The sequence below is a fragment of the Corvus hawaiiensis genome, chromosome 6, assembly GCF_020740725.1.
Source record: "Corvus hawaiiensis isolate bCorHaw1 chromosome 6, bCorHaw1.pri.cur, whole genome shotgun sequence".
Classification (NCBI taxonomy): domain Eukaryota; kingdom Metazoa; phylum Chordata; class Aves; order Passeriformes; family Corvidae; genus Corvus; species Corvus hawaiiensis.
Genome location: NC_063218.1, coordinates 59,145,198 through 59,165,395, shown reverse-complemented (window position 1 = coordinate 59,165,395; position 20,198 = coordinate 59,145,198). Strand labels below are relative to the sequence as shown.

The window sequence follows — 20,198 nt, the reverse complement described above, 5'->3', positions numbered from 1 at the left end:
CAGGGAGTAAATTGGTTTCTGATGCTTGGAACAGCTTTGTAAATGAATGATGAATGAAGATGCAGGCAAACTGCATATAGGGAAGAGAATGCTGTGGAAAAAACCCCAAGAGTATCTAAATTACTTACACAGAAGACACTAGTAATTTGTGTGCTTGTTATTAGGTATCAATGGCATCTCTCTCCCTGCTGCACCGAAACATGCTTTATGTGCACAAATAAAGGAAACTGCCATCCACTCCAGTGTTTCTGTTAGTTGCAGAGAACCCCCATATTTAATTTTCAAGCTTAAAAGGAAATTAGAAATCTGGAGCTCTAGAAATCATTGCTGTTTCCTTTCAGAGCAATTCTACATGTTTGACATCTTATCTGTTGTTTATGTCAGGCAAACAGAGACTGGACAACACAGAGCGGGCTGAAGCAGTAAGATGATGAGTGAATACCTATGAGCCTTGGTGATTCATCGCTCCAAGGAGCTCTTGCTTTAATCACAGAGGGCTACCAGATGAGGTAAACCATGAGGATTTATGACTTTGGGGCAGAATGACAGCTGTCCTAGGCATTTCAACTCAAAACTACAAATCAATGCTTTTATTAGAAAGTGATGGCATTAATGCTGAAGGATTGAGCAGCAACCAAACATTCTCCAGGACAAAACTTCCATGTGAAAGAGCAACACTGTTTGACCCATGGAAAAAATCAATCTGAAATTAAAGCTTTTCAATGGCTGAAGGATCCACCTGTAGTATTCTCTCTAGCTAAGGTAATCTTGCCTTTCTTACTGTTGGTCTGCCTGTTTTGTTGGAGACACAAAGAAGCATAAAGTTTAGTGCTAGGACCTTGTAAGCAGCAGTTAACCATGGAGCATCGCTCAGCCCTGCCAGCATCCCTCCATGGCCACTGCACTTAACTGCTCCACTTTCACAGAGACCTTTTTATCCCACTCTGCTGTTTTAGATGATGTCTATATCATGTTTTACGTAAGACTGATGCTCCCTTCACAGCTGCACTTCTCTACCACAACGAGATATGTCCTGTCTGCAAGCAGCAATCGCTACAGGTCATGGAAAAATGAAAGCTCCCCTTAAAACTTGTGGCTGGATTGTATAGCTAGAAATTAGGAGAGCTGGGCTCTATCATCCCTTACAACACTCACATGTGCAGGTGAATAATTTTGTTATCTATGTGACTTGGTTTCTCCATCTCTGAAATGGAAAATCTGCCTTTCTGGAGGGATTTTTCCCAAAAATGGATTTGAGTCTTTCAGTCAGCAGGAGACATAAAAGTACAAGTATGGGTAGCAGTCATAGCCTGATTACACGCAGAAATAAAGAGAATGAACTAAAGGACGTACATAGCAAATTCCTTCATATGCCTCCTACTGCACAGCCTTCTACCTAAACCAAGAAATGCATTTTATTTTAGCAGAGGGACCTGCCCTGGATAGAGCAGGGAGGTACAGGGGAACCTTATGCAGAGCCTTCTCCCGGACTGACCCACTCCAGTAAAGGTGATACCTGATTTCTAGCCTCAAAGAAATTTCCACAGGAATCATGTCCCCTTTCCAGTCCTATTTTAATCACTTAAAACTGGGAGACTTTCCTGCTTGCAAACACTTAAAGATCAAGCCCATACCTGCTGTGAGGACTGAGCCACGCAGTTGCTGAGGTGGCCATCAGAGCTCCATCAGGGTAGTTTAGGGCTGGTTGATCTGTCTGTTTGATTTCAGTTTTCAGTAGCTGTGTAAAACAGCACAAACAATCAAAAGGGGGGGGGAGGGGGCAGAGAAAAGACCTCAAATACTTGCTTTCCAACTGTACTTGTTTTCCTGCAGAGTTATTTGTAGAAAGCAAAGTCAAGAGCAATTGTGTTCACAAGCCAATAACCATTTTGCCATCATGAATCTGTGGAGCTGAGAGCTGATAACAGGATAATGGTCACCTAGTACTGCAAAGGCAATGCTTTTCTTCAGAGAGAACATGAAATCTTACGTGAAGCCCATTATGACACTGTGGTGTCTGCCTAGCCATCTCTGAAGAATGCTTAGAAAGAGGAAGGTCACCACTCCCAGAACTTCTGGAGGCTGTCACTTCTCACTCTGCAATAGCTATCATTACCTGGTGGGAGACCAAACAACACACTCACCTCCTTCTGAGAAAGACAACCTACTCAAAGCCTTAGGGCTGTTTGTAATAACACTCTCCTACTAGACTCCATTTGCTTTCAAGAGTGATAAATGTAGCACTGGGAGAAGAGAGACTTTTGAGAAATTCATTAAGCACTTGAGATTTTGTTTGTATATCATCCTCATGGTATATGTTTACCATTTTATTAGGAAATACTGCTATTTTTTTCTTGAACTCTGATCCATTAGAGAGGTAACATCAGTATCACAGAATCACTGCTCATGTTTCTGTATGGAAGTCTCCTCACCTGAAACTTTCAAAATGTTATACCAAAATGTTGGCATAACATTTTCCTACTTCTACTTTCTCTTCTGCAATAGGTCACTCTATGCACCACACATGCAAGATCAAGTGTTATTTCTGAGGATGTGATTTTTTCCATCATTGATGGGAGAGATGAGAACTATATTCCAAGTCACTACTGTGTCTATACTCAGTTATCAAGGAAAAAAATTAAAAATATTCTGACACATATAGAATAGAACAGTATCAAACAACTTATTTGAAATGAAGAGAAAGTAAAAATAACAAGTCAGCAGCACATTTGAAATTCCTACAATAATGTGAAATACTATTCTACCATTTCTTTGGAAAAGGATTTTCTGTGATGTTGCCTCTGTATGTGCAAGGCAACTGTTTACATGACTAGTTCCTAAACTCTATGTTTCCAGCTAAAAGATCAGAAAAAAATGGACAAGTATGAGAACGCACCTCAGGTGGGATTTTTGATCACAGGAGGTTCTTAGTAACAACGATGGTTCATAGGATAAGATGATGGAGTGCTTGAAAGAGAGGAAAAGGTGATATTGTCAAGGTATTCCTGTTGACTTGAGGAGAGTTTTGCAAAGATACAACAAAGCTGATATTGTTGTGAGCTGTGATGCTCCAAACCATCTATCTGCTTAGCACTTCTGGTCTGGAGAAAATTTGAATTATGACTGTTTTCCTGCTCTCCAAAAGGGGATGAATAAGCAAGCTTGGAAAACAACAGATTCCAAGATCTGCCATTAGAGTATTTCTAATGTTTTGAAGACCCGGGAGGCAACAATTTTTTTTTTTCCTTCTTTTTTTTGGCGGGAGTGGTTGGTTAGTATTTCAGTAACATGCCTCATCTGTTTTGCTTCACTCCTTAAGGTCCAACATGGTACAGCATAGCCAGATACTTGCAACACATATTGTCACAGACAGGCATGAAGAGTGCCGCATATACAATGGAAAAAATGCAGCAGAGACACATACACGTCTATAGCTATATACACACACTTGTTACCATTCAGGTGAGCTCAGGCATCCTGAATTATCCAGGCTGACATGTTATTTACTCTTCTCTCAACTGTGGAAAGTTTTTTCCCAGAACTCATGACCTGCTCCTTTCTACCAAGCCTGGGTCTGGAGAATAGACCTTCCATGAGTTTCTTCCAAGAGGCCCCCAGCTCACCTCCCATCCCAGGTGATATTAAGTAAACATTGGGTTTTAACCCCTAGAGAACTGAACTTTGTAACCACTGCAAATACCTTCCTAAATAAATGCTTGAATGACAAGGGAGGAGCAAATGACGAAGGATTCAGGAGAAAAACAGCATATGCAAAACTCAATTGAGATGTTTGGTCACTACATCCTTACACAAAGGTGATTGGGGAGGTTTTGTGATGGATGGCATGTCATTCACAAGAGCTCTGTCTGTAGTTGTCAGCACAGAAAGAGATCCTTAAAATTCCAGCAGCTATAGCCTCGCAATCCATCAGGAGAGAACACAGACATCCACCCTCCCCCTTGGCCAGCACAGGAGCTTAAATGGCAAGCGTAAGTCACAGTCATTTTGTTTGTGCAAAACTCCCTGCCCATGAATTCACAACCAATGCCTGGGTTACTGTGTGCACACTCCTATTTGTACTGACAAGTACATCTGTACACAGGGGCTCCGAAACACCCTGTGTCCAGTACTTCTCCCACCTGGCAGCATACTGGTCAGAGGGAAGATTCTGCTGCTTATGGTGGGATCACTCAGTCATGGGAATACAGTACATTCTTACATGTGAGAATGATTGATTTCATAAAACATCTTGGAAATGAGATCACTGTTGTTCAAGTTTCCATTTGTAGGCATAAAAATACTATTGTAACCCAATTAATCTTTTTTCCCTTTTGATTGTCAGCCGTCACATAGTGTGCAGAGTGGTTGTTAATTTTTAATTGAAAGCCATGCTCCTACACCAAAAAAAACAGATGAAATGGATTTGAACTTCAGTCCTTTGACTGAGCTTTGAGTACCTTATATTAGTTTACACTGAAGTAAAAAAAAGGGGTCTATGCAATGCACTCCCTCTTCAGAATGCTTGGGGGGTTTTGCAGATTTTCCCAGCTTTTCCCCCTGCAGCTCTTGGTTACTTGGTCTGGTTCCCATACTGCTCATTCTGGCTTAATGCAGACTAATTTCTATCAGAATAAATAGCATTTCTCAGTCGGTACAAAAGCATGTAACTTCCTTGCCTGAATTCTAAATTCTCCACAGGTTACACCTGTGTCCAATATGGCCTGAGGGATAAAGCAATATGAAAGCTGATCATTACTTGGGTAAACATGAGATGATGCCATGAAGAAGTATTTGGCTCTCCAGGTGGCAGAGAGAAACAACAGCATTAGTCTGCTGCTCTGCACTTCTTCATCAAACTGGGCACCACTGGCCATTTTTCATATCACACAGCTGTCTTCCCTCATCCCCTATGACTGAAGTTGTGGTTTCAGGAGTGTTATAATCCAAGCAGGAATCTGATCTCGAAAGCTTTTTCTCTCATTAGTTTGAGGCACCAGCTGGAGAACACCTGTGATTAATAGGACGAGCATTTCAATACAGAGAACACAGGGCAGTTGACAGAGGATGGTACATCTCATCATCCTCATTTTACACAGGAGTAACCAAGGTAGAGATGTTCAAAATGAGGCAGATACAGTGCCTCAGCTCAGAGTCCCTATCATTTAATATTGACTTTTCTGTGTGGAAGGGGAGCCACCTGATGAAGGGAGAGGACTGGGGTTGGTTACCAGTCCCCCTCCCACAGCCAGCCCCCAGGCTGGCAGGATCCGCTCGCTGACCTTTCCAGGAATGAGCTGCATGTCTGAGTGAAGACTCACTCAGATCAACCCCCGTGACTCTGGATAAATGAAACACTTTGCCGTCTGGCATATCACTCAGTTTCCCACGAATGGCACAAATAGTCACCGCGGCATGTACAAACACAAGGAATCTATTATTGGTGCCTCTTCCTTGGCTCGCCATCATGACGTCCAACCTGGAGGCAAGTGTTAATGCCCTTATAAGGCTCCTTGCATACATTTAAATATGTTATCCTTTGGCCGATGATACAAACTGCTATCTCAGTAGCATACGGCATGGGGAGGTGGGAGATTTTCTTGGCTCTGTGGTGAGAGAGAAATTAAAAAGGAGCCTACAATGCTGAGTCACTGTGACAAATAACTTACTATGGAATGCATTCAGGCTTTAGCAAGGAGGCAGCTGATAGTGAGTCAGTGACTGACTAGTGCCTCCTAGATTTTCCTCCTTGGGAAAGATTCAATTTAATGGGATGAAGTGCCAACAAAAAGTCATTCTCACTGTTACTGAGACAATATCACTAATTATACACATGGTTAAAACTGTCAAGTTGTGTTATATGTCACATAAGATGTGCATTTTTTTTTTTTTTGTGAGTACAGCATCACCCTGTTATAAAGCACTTCAATGTCTCATTAAAAACAGTGAGTTTTAGGAGCTGGAAATTTTGCTAAACTTCAACTCTTTGGCTGTGTTAATTCAAGAATCGCCTCTCTTTCGGTTCAGCTTGGCAGGCTTATGGATGTCCTATTTAGTGTTCTGGTTTAGCACTGCATGGCACAATTTAAACCAAAATAGATAGTATAGTGTTAAAAAAAAAAAACAAACCTTCTAAGTGCAAAGTGGGTAAGGATTTGAAGCAGAAGGTAGAAGAATGTCACAATTCTTTTGTTACCAGTAAAGTCAAATTTGTATTTGTTTAATCAGGACCAAATTATCATGTCTTCTTTTCTCCTCCCTCCAGTCTGACAGACCTACCTGCTGTCAGGGAATCAGGATCTTGCCCAGAGAAGGAGCTCACTCAGGACCATGGATCCTAGAGGAGGGAAAAAGAAAGGAGGTCTGGGCAGCTTTGCTCTGGTCCCTTTCCCCTGGACCCCTAGTTGTGTACCTGCCAGTGAAACAGCAGAACCATCAGGAAACAAAGCCTCTCAATATCTGAAAAGCTGCAACCAAACCCCCTTCCTATTCACACACCTTTCTGTTTATGCTGCCTGGCACAGCTGCCAATTATTCTCAAATATTCACGCAATCTCCTACCCTCACTTGGCTGAGGCTGCTCCCTATAGGAGACAACTTGCTGTCTTGATGAATGTAAAAAATATGGAAAAAAAGTTAAAAGGCAAAGCTGTCACCCCAGAACCAAGCATCAGATCCTTTTTAGCCAGCCCATCCTTAGCAGCAGGGGATCAAGGGACCAGAACAACATGATCCCTTCTGTGTTTCCATCAGGCTGCTCATCCAGCTGATGTTCCCTTCTTATTTGCCTGTGCTCTTGCTTTCAGGGAGACCCCATAGCATCAACCCTGAAATTCCTAAGATACCATGCTAACCATTACATTATGGGGATTATTATAACTATTCCCAAGCAGACCACAACCAGATGGAAAGAATCTTCTGCTTCCACCTGCACTCCAGGAGGAGACATGAAGCTCAGTCTGGCAAGGGGAACATTTTCCCTGAAGTAATTCCAGCTCAGACACTGCAGTCAGGCTGCCCTTTCTGAGCACACGTATCATAAAGGCATAGAACAATCTACTGCTTGCTTAAACTGTTAATTGGCAAGTGAATTATACTAATGCTCTTCTATGCTAAAGATTGGCTGTTGAAGTGTAACATCTGTTGCCCAGCTCAAATGAGTTACAGTGGTCCACTTGCTAGTGAATAGGGTTCATAAAACTGGTCAAATATTTTTGCATAATACTTTTGTTTCCTTCTTGGACAAAAGTGTATTTTTTTGCCTCCTAAAACAAAATTTTTCTTGCAAAATGGTGATATCATCAACAATTTCACTGTCTTTTTTTAGCCCGGTGCACCTCTCTCCAACCCTGTGGGACAAAGGGCCTCCTTATTTCCACCACAGCTCTATTAAATCCAACTATTAAAGCAATTGGCATTCTTGATAGAAGAGCGGAAGGGCAGCCAAGGGCTCTTTCAGGCCAGGGGAGAGGCACATCTAACAGGGCTGCAGGGAACTACTCATTCCACCAATGCCAGTGTTAGATCATTTGTGGTTGCTGAAGGACTTTGGAGTGAGGCTGTCACTCACCCTGAGATGGTGAAGTGGTCTTGAAGTGGATGTGAGCATATAGTTATGATCAAAGGAGTCTTCTTCTAAGGAAGAATTATCTCTCTGTGAAAAATCACACACAGACTCTGCTTTTAAAAGGACCAAGTTCATACAGTTTTAAAGAAAAAAAGGTAATCATGTGGTTCTTGTATACTTGTCAGGAGAGGCTCTCAGATATGACCTTTCCAAAACACCTGTCAATGATCAGCTGTAAAACAAGAGATCTCAATAATATTTTTTCTAATGCAGAGTAAAGAGCAGCCAACTTCCCATAGGAAAGGAGGAGGGTTTTCTCCAACTAATTTTATTTCCTTATCTTTAGTCATCTGTTGAAAAGAAAACACTAAATATATTCCTCAGTCTACTCCTTCCAGTGATAGCTCGAAGGAGTAAAGAACCATATGGTCCTTCAGCTGATCATACTGTCTCCATGACAATGCACATTTACAAAGTTTGCTTCTAACAACTTGGTAGTATGACATCCAATTGCTTGTAATTAAGGGTACGAGGAAGCCTTTTGGGAGGGAAGAGCTGCTTGCTTCTCTGGCTGGGTTCTCTTCCCACCCCTGCTGGAGGGGGCTGCCTTTGGGCAGAGGGCTTTGGTAAGGCGACTATGCTTCTGTACAGAATTTCCCAGCCCTTCAGCTGGAGGAAATTAGTTTATCTTCAGCTTTGTCAGTTCAGTTTCAGCCAAGAAGCTGATATACTTAATTCCTTCAAGTTCCATACAAGTTTTAATGCACAAAACACCTTAAAAGAACTTTTATTTCTCAGGAAATCTGGGATTTTCAGAGTGTCCTCCTTGTTAATGCTTATGCATTGTTTTAATTCAGTGAAACCAGATTTCCCAGAAGTTCCCCACTCTGGGCTACAGTGGGATCTTGAAGCCATGACCTCCAGGAGCAGGACAGAAGAGTGGCACAGCAGGGGCTGAGCAGGGGTACCCTGCACATGGGCACCCACCACAGCTGGGACACAGGCAAGGGCAAAGGTAGGAGCTGGTTGGCAGGGAAGGAAAGCAGCATACCAGAAAATAAATGGGCACGATATTCTAGACATAGAGATATTTTAAACTAGGGGGAAAAAAATTACATCCTTGTTCGATCATCTTTCCTTTACTTAAGGCAGAGTGAAAGTTAGAAAGCCCTGTATTCATGTTTTTACTCCTCTCTCTGGGCCAGCCCTCCTCACCCCAGTACAGTGGGCCAGCATTTCTTCCCAGGCTTATTGGGAACATCAGGAGAGGTGTTCCTAGCCCAGGAAGCAGGTCACACCACTCCAAGGAGAGAAGATGCTGCCTGCCTGGCCATGCCACCCTCTTTGCCTTGCAGGGAACGGGTACTATGAACATGATTTGGGGTCCTGTCACAGCCTGCTCAGGATCCAGATCCCAACAGTCCAGGATGTGTCCTGAGACCTGTGGCACTGCAAACTCATCCCAATATGGATTTATTTGGCTTATTGACATTTACTGGTGTGCCTGTGGTTAGCAGCATGCTCTGTGATGTGAACAGCCATCCACAAAGGGCTAGGGAGCCAACCAGCAGAGCACTTAGGTTGGGGCACCTCTAAAATTTAAGGATCTTTTCCAAAACAGCATTTGGAGTGGCCAGGTTCAAGAAATCACTTTACTGCTCCAAATATCTCATATCAGGTATATCCTGTCAGTATATACATAACCTGCCAGTAAATACAGTAAAGGCCTTTTTGGTCCTTTACCCTTTGCAAAACACTGGGCAATATCTGTTCTGGAATATCTGAGAGCTATCCAGGAAAGACATCAGCCAACAAAAAGTCAGCCAGTAGCACTCTTCCTGCCCCACAGCAATGTCAGGGCAATGCCAGGGAGAAATACAGGAGACGTGGCGACACAGTGGCAGATTTTACATTTTGGCCCCTTAGACCTTTTGTATCTTTCTTAAAAAGAGTAAAGAAAGGATCTGAAGTGCTAGCAGGTGGGCAGTAGCATGAAACCGACTGATGCCATATTTATGGGCACAAAGAAGCAGACTGCCCATGACCGGGACCCCCTGCACCTGGAGATACAGGTGACCGAGCTGAAACAAGGTCTCACCACCAAAAGTGTTGTGGACCTCTTCATTCTCCTTTAAATCCATTCTGTTTTTTCCCAGCTTTCTTGGGTTTTATTCTTTTTAAAAAAAGTAGTAATATTTTATTGTTTTATATTTTTCATCTGCATTAAGAGGGGTTTTTTTTATCACAACTGCAAAAATAGCTTCCATTTGAATACATCATTTGCCAGAAGGTGTTGACTTTCAGAATACTTACAGAAGCCACTTCACATACCAAACAGTGTACAGTAGTTTGGATTTACTTCTAACCAAGCAAGCCAGGATGTCCCACTATTTTAACGGACAAAAATAATCTTACACAGCAATATAACAGCAGAAAAGTGTTCAGGCTGCATCTGGGCCACAGGCTGTCCATTGGCAGCCTCCACATAAACAAGTGCAGAAAGATGTTATATTGTTATTTTCAGAGCCTGTGTATTTCACTATTCCTCGATCGGTACAATAGCTGTCAACACTCCCGTTTTGAATTTCACACATTTGCTTATAAGAAACCAATAGAAATATACAACCAATTGAAGTGGTGCACAAGACAAATGGTTGGTTTTTTTTATCAAGGAGTAGCCCAAAATATGGGTTGCAGATCAGGTTAGCCCTACAGTTTCAAATGGACCTATAGTACATATTTCTACTCAATAAAAACTCCAGCTGGCTAAGATGTGACTGTAATAAAAAAAGTATTCAAGAATAATGATACAATTATTTTGAAATAAACCTGACACATTTATTTGATTTGTCAGAATGAAACATTTAGAGCTTTTTCTCTTTCTGTAGTTTGCTACCCCATAAACTGACCCAGGCAGCAAATTCCTATGAATTTATCAGGTATTTGGATTTTTTCTAGACTGGCTATTTTCATGAAGAAACTTCTACCATTAACATTTTCACTGTTTGTATATCACATTTAAACACAAACAGGACTTCAAGGACCTGGCAAACCCCTACTCCTTTGAGCAGCTTCCTGCTGCTCTGCTCCTCCCACCACTGGCCCTCCCAGTAGTCAGGCTCAGGACACTGCTCACAAATCATCACCGCATCCCTTTGACACCTGAAAATACATGCCAAGTTCTAATTATGCTTGACAACCCTCTAGAAATTCAGATTTCTTTCTGCCTGACCTGAAATTGCCAGATTCCTCCTGAAGTCTATTTAGGAGTGAAGTTAAGGCTTTTCTAATTAGAGCTGAATCTCCAGATCTCCCTTCACCCCATATATCAGCAGTGAAGACAAAGCTTGCCAGAAAGGAGTCACATCTAGACTAGTCTACCATCATTATGCAATGAAAGGAGGCGTACTGTGCAAGGAGGAGTTTCTGCTGGAAAGAAAGACAGCTCGGAGTCACAACTTCCTCTTTAAGACTCCAAAATTCATGGATTCAGAAAGATTTGGTTTCTCTAGTAAAAAACACCCTTCTTTTGGGGAAAAAGACAGCCCTGCTTGGTCTTTGCTAATCTCCCCATTTAGTGCGAAAGCACACAAGATCTGGTGTGCCAGGAGCTTAGGAAGCACCACTTAAAGCTATTTGGTGCCTCTGAGAGCTCCCTGGTGAATGACAACATAAGGGATTCAATGTGTGCGTCCAAGTGTCAAGCAATTGCTGCCTATTAAAGGCTTTAAGGACAGGAAATACTTTCCAGACACACAAGCCTTTTCTAAGGGAACTGCTATCCTGTAGGATGTCAGACACATAATGCCAATGCCATAAGTGTCACCATACAGCAGTTTTCTTTCAGAAAATATGATTGATGTCAAGAAAATCCAAAGAAATATATCTCCTTTTTAATTCCTCTTACCTCTGCATTTTTCTCCAGAGATTTGGGAAACAGGCTTCAGGAGAAGCTTTGAGCAGTCATGCAAAATCAATTGTCTCCAGATTTCAAAGGGTGGAAAACAGCTAAAAACTTTCCACATCTTTTTTGGGCACCAAGAAAGGGGTGCAGAGCTAGCATATAGCTCCAGCATAGGCCTGGTGCCTTCAGAGCCTGGTGCCCTGGCCCACTGAACACCACAGAGCTGCCAGCACAGCCTGCCCTTGGGAATGAGGAGCTGGTGTGTCCCAGGGATGTATGAGAGTTTTTTTGCTAGGAAGGATTTCAAAGCAGAAGCCTGGTAGGGAAGGAAAGTCCTCAGTGCAGGCAGAAGAGTTGCTTACTTCCGGCAAGATTATTGTACTTTAATAAAAAACCAAACAAACACAAAGGTATTTTTTCCTATCCTGTTTGGGGCATACACACAACAAAGAGCAGATGGAGCCAGGGGCATCTTACAAGACTGTGGTCAGACAAACCCCAAGGAGTAGGAGTGCATGGATGGCAGCAAACCCTGAGCCCTGTGGTCAGCAGCACCTCTTGGCTCCTGTAACACTGACTTCAGGCTGGGACTGGAATGCTTTTCCTCACCTTCCTTAGGTTTGGGAAACCCAATGGGCACTCCCTTTCCCATGTTTAGAAAAGCTAATCTATTTTTCTCATTCCTATTTCCTAGTTGTTTGCTTTACATTTCCATAAGCCAGAAAGCACTTCTATATTTATTAACTTTGATCCCAGAGGAGTTTCCCTGGAGGCGCAAGGTAGGTGGCTATAGATACGCTGCCATAGCAGTGAGAGGAGCAGCTCTCTTTGTAGGGAGGTTAAGATCTTGGTTAAGTTTATTTAAATGCCTCCAGCTCCTTTTGTCAAGAGGGAAAGACAACTCCAGGGGTGGCCCAAACCAAGACGGACTAAACCCCCTGGAGGTGAGTCTATATAACACATTATAGCAATGACCCTCCTGGTTTAGATGTGTTAGAGAAGTAGGGTTGCTTCAGGCTTGACCAACAGCTCAGGGCTGCATCCAGGCTTGGGTTCAAGCTGAAAGCTGGCATCTAGAAGAGGAGTTGTGCCCATATCCTTGAAAACTCAGACCAAGGTCTGGATTGAACTATCACCCAGTCCCTACTTTTTACTGTTACTGTTGCATTTTACAATCACCAAGGTGACTTTCTCCCCCCTCACTTCCCAAGATGTGACTCCCCAAGTGGGCTGTTTGTCCCCCCAGCAGAAAATAGAGTCACACCAGCAGCAGAGGGTGTGGGGGCAGACGCTTTTTGGGCATAAGAACTGGCAGTTTTTAGAGCCTCCAAAAGAGTAGGCGACTGTGCTGAGGCTCTTTCTCCCACCACAAATCACGAAGCCAAATATCTCAGTTGCACTGCATGTCTGCAGCAGTTCCTTCTCCAGTGCTGGCTAGTGTGGGAAGGTCTCTGTTGGCACACAGCTTGCCCAATCACTTGCCTATGTGTGGTCAAACTTAAGGTGACCATGTGTTCAAGATGAACATGTGGGCAGAGCCCTTCTGCCACTTATAGCCTGCCTGGCTTCACAAGGACACCCAGAGCACACCAAATATCAAACTACATGCTATCAGCCAAATCCTGCAGGGATGTTGGCACCTGGATTCAGGGAGCAGGCAGGGCAGCAGAGTGGATATCTTGTCTGCTTCTTAGAGAAGGGAGGGCAACAAGTTAACTGAAGGTAATAGGAACAGATAAACTTATGTATCTTGTACCCTACAAAAGAAAGGCCTTTCTAGTGAAACAGATGGGTTTAAGTGCCATTTAAAGCAACTCCTGCTTTACCCAAGAAAGCCTCACAAACTCTGAATGTGGATTACACAAGCAGTTTATACAAGAGAGAGTCTGGCAACACATCTCCAACATCACAGAAAGCCTTCTTAAGCAAAGCTGAACCAGAGGAGTCAAAACCAGCCCCTATATCCTTGAACTTCAAGCAGTGCTACTGATTTAAGCTACCTGTGGTTGGGAGCTGAACTTAATTCTGAAACTGCTGCTTCTCCTTCTTTTTCTCCACTCCCATTCTTGATAGCCCAGTCACAGGGAGACAATTTTTAGGAACATGTAACAGCATGGCTCCATTGTTTCTCATGAATTGTAAAGACCATCACAAAAGTGCATAGGCAAAAAGTTAAGAGGTTTCAGAAAAACAATCACACAAGCAGAAGTTGTCATTGGTGTCATGACTCTAAACTTTTGATTCGAGCCACTGATTTAGCATGTACTGCCTCAGTCTCTTAGCACCTTCCTCTACATAACTTTTCTTGAAGGACCTGAGCAATGAGAGCTAAGTAATAGCTGTCAGAGACTTCCTTTTTCTTCCTCCTTTCTTTTGCAATTATGTACTGAATACCAGAATTATAACCAACATGTACATTAAACCTGCAAATGGTCAAAAGTGCAGAAGACAGGTAATTTCTCATCATGTTTAGTGAAAAGGCACTACACAGAGAAAAAAGATGGAATTATTTGTTCCCTCCTAGTCAAAGCACTACTTAAAAGAGAGAACCTCAAAAAATCAAAGCAGTGAAAGTGATAAGACAGACTTTGTTAGAATAATCAGTATGGACAGACTAAAGATTAGCTTGAATGAAATTTAGAGAGAAAAATATCCTCTCATCCTTCCTCCATACAGAGTAGCACAACCACTCAGTTCACACTGCTGCGGCCATTTCAGAAGTGATAGCTTTGGGAAGAGCCAGGGCTGCTTTTCAATACTAAACTGATGGAAACACATGTATGCAACAGGTGAACACAAAAATGCAGAGTTTTTAAAAGGAAAGAAAAATTAAACCCAGGGATATAAAATAGAGTGGAGGAAATAGAGTCAAGCAAAAGGCTTCCAACAGTGAAAGAAAGGCTGAAGTTTTGGCTCATTGCTTAAACTTAAGAAAGTTTGGTACTGACAAAGGGACATCTTCAACTACACCACGTTGCCCAAAGCCCCACCCAACCTGGACTTGAATGTTTCTAGGGATGGGGGGGCATCTACCCCTTACTCTGGGCAACCTGTGCCAGTTTTTCACCACCCACACTGTAAAAAACTTCTTCCTCATATCTAATCTAGTTCAACTCTTTTAGTTTAAAACCATTATCCCTTGTCCTATCATAACAGGCCCTGCTAAAAAGTTTGTCCTCATCTTTCTTTTAGGCCCCCTCTAAGTACTGAAAAGACAGGATAAGATCTCTCCAGAGACTTTATTAAGTGAGTGCAAACCACAAGGGTAAACATGAGTAAGTCAGCAAAACTGATGAAGCAAACTGTTCTCACACATTTGAAAGCAAAGTGACTAAAATGTAGCTGCTGTAACAGGATGGGACTATACTTTAAGGTATTTTCACGGGAGAACAAATTTTTACAAATTTTCAGTCTTCGTATTTCCCGTTTCTCAGACCAGATTTTTGGTGGCTCTTTCTTGGACGGCATGTTTCCACAGTTGTTCTTGATCTTTCCAATCTTCCTGTGACAGACACAAGGGAAACAGTGAGATAATGGCAAATAAAGAATTTTTAGGGGCAGAACTCTTCTTACCTTAGCATGGCCACGTCTGACTTATACCCTAGTGAACTGGGGCTGGACCTTCGTTACTGGTTACGGGATGCGGTCAGTGCTTTGCACAAGGCTCTGAACAGCATTGCCTCCTTCCAAGAGAACAGGAAGAGAGTCCTTTCGACACCTGTGTCTCGTGCCATGCAATTCAGAAATGCATGCAAAAGTGCAAATACCCAACCACCATTTAAACAAACTGGAGGACCATTCCTGAGGAGGTATAGGGTAAGGGAGGAGCATAAAGATGAGGGCAGTGAATTTTGTGACTGTAAGCTTAAAGTAAATATTGAATAACAAACTGGAATTCAGACAAGTCACGCATTTTATTCAAAAGGAAGTATCTTAGGGATAGCTGAAGCTGGCATCAGGGTGATACAGAAAATTACAAAGGAAAGACGATAAAATATGCAAGGCTATTCACAATGGAAAGAAGGAGTTATGAACCCCCCTGAAGCTCAGAGGAAAATCAGTTGCAGATACGTGGGTATTACTTAGTGTCTGGCTTGAAAATAAATGCTGTTGCAATGACTCCGTAAGAAGATGTCATGGTTTAGGAAAGGTATTTCCCAATTTAATGTTTCCCACTGTAACACCCCAGGCCACGCCCCCTTCCCGTGCTCCTCCCCTTGTACTGGGGTAGAAGGGGGAACTGGAGGCACAGAAAGGAAAAGACCACAATTTGAGATAAGGACAACTTACCAGAAACAGCAACAAAAGAGGGAAATGATCAGTGACAACAGCAGTAGTAATAGCAGAGTGTACAAGAGAGGTGAAGGATATGCACACAGTGCTCACCTCACAGAACCCAGTACCACTGACCCCTCACCCTGCAAAACCAGAAAGAACCCTGATCCCGCTCCAACCCCCCTGGTGCAGTGGGAGGTGGTATCCTACAGCCTCTGACCCTGACCCTCCTGGCTGGCAGAAGAATTAACCACGTCCTGGCCAGACCCAGGACAGAAGGGTTTGGGCAAAGCCAGGGAATGACTGAAACTAAGGTATGAGGAAGGAAGATACAGTCACAATTAGATGTCACTTCAGGATGATGCTGGTATTCAGACCAAAAATAAAAACAATGAATCTTCCAACTGCGTATGCACAAAGCATAAAAATATTAGAAAAATGTTTAGGCAACAAAAATTTATATGAAGGCAAAAGAAGACTTCATTACAAATTAAATCTATGTTTCTCTGAAGGTAGTTGTATAGCACCAGTGGTTCCAGTGGAGCAGGCATTCAGGCTATTTGTTTTAGCCTGAGGGTCCACGGGAACAGGAGGATGTGGTTTTCATGTTAGGGAGTAATGAATGGGTGATCTGTTCCTAGAGCCACTTCACCTCATCCCTTCTAGGGAGTCAAAGAGAGAAAAGCTGGTTTTTTTTTACAGTTGAATTGGAAAAAAATGCCGGTTTTGGGCCATAGGGATGGTTCTATTTTGTGTGCTTGTTCTCTTTGGTTTGAAAAGTAGTGGGGAAACAATGTTCTCTGGTTTTTGGATGCATTCCTTTACAGGTGTAGAAGGATGGAGCTTGCAGCCTTTGACAAGGAAGACAAACAGAACAGAATCTACAACAGGAGCAGGAAACACTTGTAAGTTTTTTTCCTTCCAGATGTTCATTCAAACATTTCAGCTAACATTTAAAAAAGCTTAAAACAGACTAACCAAAATCACTTTTAATCAGGTTTTGTTTCCATGGCACCTTTGATGTCATAAGCTTAATAGCTCTTCAGTGATCCATAGAGTCTTCCAGGAAAAAAAAAAAAAAAAAAAGGCTAGACAACCTGAGTGCCAAATGTTGAATACACCTTTAAAAATATCCTGTCTGAAAAGTTTTCAGGCCTCCCTTCTCTTTTAATAGCCAAGAGAAACCAAAAATCCAACCAGGAATTTCCCCCTCCCATAAACCCCCACCCGGCATATCAATGGAAATCTTTGAAGAGCAGTTGGAAAATATGGAGACCCAAAAATATATTATTAAACTGCAATGGAAATGCATAAAAAAGGCTGTTATAAAAATAGCCGTAAACCTTTTTTTTTTTTTTTTTTGTTCTATAGATGCAAACTCTCAAGAAACATCTTTCTGTCAAAACTGAAACAGATTGTGGTGTTCTGCAGCACATTTCTCTGCTAGGGAAACATTCTTGGTACAGTATTTTTGCTCTTTGTATGATGTTTTTTCCAAGGATTTTCTGATAAAACATGGTGATGAGGGGTGATAGCAGTCATGTTATGGTTGCTACTAACACACACAAGTCTTACCAGAGGTGAAGTAGATGTAATTTGCTTTTATTTAAAAGCTTTTGCTCAGTAATACTTTCATGTCTTGATCTAGCACTTGTAGTCAAGCAACATTCCCAGTCTCATCAGCCCTTAAGATCCTGGTCTGATTTTATATGAAAAAAAAGGGGCAGATCTTTGGCTTGATGGTTTTCTGAGATCTCTGCAACAGTTTGGAGAGCAACATATTCCTCTACCTCGTGGTTTTGGTAAGTATAGGAAAGGGAACAAATCTTCAGATGGCTTGCTGCTGGAGAAATGAAATATCATGAAATATACTAAAAAATCATAAAAATCCTAATCCTGATTAGAAGACTTGCTTCTTTGAAGGTAGAGTGTAATGATTTTTATATGCTGATAGTAAAATACACAGCAAAGGTATACTGTACTAACTTTAATGGAAAGAACAACTAAAAATTTTGAATTTTAAAGGGAAAACTTGATAAAACTGAGTAAGAGATGAAAACATGCATATCAAGTGATACTCATACAACATGGTATGAACAAAATAAAATAGTTCTTTGAAATAAAAGCCACTAATCAAGTTACTTTTTAATTTACGTTTCTAGAACAGAAAAAGGAGAAGATACTGTATTTTTCATACATCTGGACTTGAATTCTGCAATATATGTACTAGTGAATCTGGATGCTGTCATATGAGCCAAGATACTAAGCAACCATAATTTCTAACTCATTCAGCAAAATAAGTAAGCTTTTCATATTGAAATAATTATCATATTTTAGAAGGATAAAATCTAACAGAATTTTAAGCATAACTTAAAAAGTGGATGTTCCCTCTGTACATGGAAGGATTTGAACTCAAATCCCAATACTGGTGAATTACTCCAGACTTTTGGTGATCTTAACTGAGAGTGTAACAGAGTCTATGGTACCTTAAATAACCTGTGTACATTTCATAATTTGGCCCCATTAAACTTTCTCTGTTACAAAACATAGTGAACTGTCTATTTTTGGTCTAGGGAAGCTAATAAATAAAACCACAGATTTAAAAAACCCTCAAACAACAAAACCCCCACATATTCTTCCAGATGCAGTAATCACATATTTGGGTTTTTGTTTGGGTTACTGGCCTGTTTGTCTCTCTAACCTTGTTTAATTATGGAATAAAAGAAGTACGTAGCTACAATGTATTAAAAGACAGAAAAAACCCGTTCTTATATTTTGATAATACATCTTTCTTAGCTATCTTGTGTGGCTTGTGTTTTGCATAATGGGACAGATTTATTTAGATATATGTTTATTTACTCATGTATGTATATGCCCTTTTTGAAAATTATGTTCTATGAGAAATACCAGCAATTTTCTCACTGGGAGTTCTTCTAGGTAAAGTTCCCCAATGAACCATGCAGACATTCATGTACAGAGTCATGTTCAAATTTTAATATGTTTCTATTTATCCCGTTTAAAACCAAATATTTCCAGACAAAAGAGACTGACAGACACATTCAAGACCCAATCAATGCAGATATATGAAGTGTTGTGTAAACTGGAGCATGCTTAACTCACACTGCAGAAAGCCTTAGAAAGGTGCTTTCCAAAATACTCTTGGATATGAGAACATGCATTATAAATTACTTTATAAGAGAAGGAAAATGAAAAATTATTTTATCTCTGTACCTGATATTGGAAACAACTGACAGCTGAGCTGGGTGAAAGCTGGTTGCTGATATGCCTAAAAGCTCTGTTAGATATGGCACTTACAAGGCAAAGCCAAGCAAAACATGCCTCTCTATTAAGCTAATAAGAAATGCATATAACTATAAACCTTGTGAAGTTATACGTATCTATCTTCTATTTGGAAAGTGGGTCCCTGATTAAAGACGGGGGCCAGGACCTTGAAGGATCCAGATCCATGACTGGAGCAAGTGGAAACCCCAAATAATCCAGAATTTTTAAGAGCATGTTGTTATCATCACTACACACACCCACTTATACTGACTTTGTTAGGATTCTTTACAGGTAATTGGAAATTAAAAAAAGGGTATTTTAAAAGGAAAAAAAAATAAGTCTTACTGAAAGCTGTTAACTTTTCCATCTTGAAAATATTATCCTCCTTTTTTTCTTCTTAGTCATGATTTCTCCTTCCTCAGACTTGTCTTAGCCACTCTCTCGCTCCTGCTTTCTTTCTGTCTTGGAGATGAATGGATTTCAGAAATGAATTTCAGAGGAGTCTGAAAGAAAAAATCTCTTCCAGATTGGCTATTTTTTGATTAAATCCAGCAAATGCATATTGCAGGCAATTCAGAAAACTGGCCATAAAATACACAGTCTTTCATCTCTGTGCTACCTTTTCAGCTGCAGCTCCAGTCAGATCAGAAGTAGTTGGTAGACTTCAGTCAGTGAGTCAGAGAGTCCTTGAGGATCCAGGACTTTTTGCAACATAAGTTCACCTTTATTAAAAGATGTTCTTACAAGCATGCCACTTTTTCCCATTCTTCCATCACTTATTTGTTTCTGCTGGTGTTTTGTTTTTTTCCTTAAGAGTATATTAATTTTTTTCTGTTTTTAAATCCTCTCTAAAACAGAGCAGAGTCAACCACCCTCTGGTTTCATAGTCAGTGATGGGATTCCAGCATCTTTTCTCTCTGCATCACTCATGTAACAGCACTTTTTGTCTCCCATAGCATGCTCCTTTGAAGACCCCAACTTGGTCTGCAGTAATGCTTCACCTTAAAAAACCCCCTCCTTTCCTTATCCATTCTCCACCCCTTCCTCCCTTCCACCCAATCAGGAGACTAACTCCAGTATTAAAAGCAACCTGTTTTTCTCAAACCCACTCAGCATTTCTGCCCAAGTTAGTTAAACAATATAGGTTTTCTGTTCCCATTTTTAAGTTTTTCC

General features: G+C 41.4%; 1 long non-coding RNA gene across 2 annotated transcripts in view; it reads left to right on the top strand.

The window, feature by feature from the left end:
• Positions 1 to 18,090, top strand: part of LOC125327866 — a 31,530-nt gene extending 13,440 nt beyond the window's left edge. The window contains exons 2-5 of one of the 2 annotated variants that reach the window (XR_007204405.1): positions 16,571 to 16,648; positions 17,115 to 17,203; positions 17,392 to 17,545; positions 17,906 to 18,090. This is a non-coding gene — a long non-coding RNA (uncharacterized LOC125327866). Of the gene's footprint in view, positions 1 to 16,570; positions 16,649 to 17,114; positions 17,546 to 17,905 lie in introns of both variants that reach the window. The other variant, XR_007204404.1, reaches the window with a different exon arrangement.
• Positions 18,091 to 20,198: the final 2,108 nt, after the last annotated feature.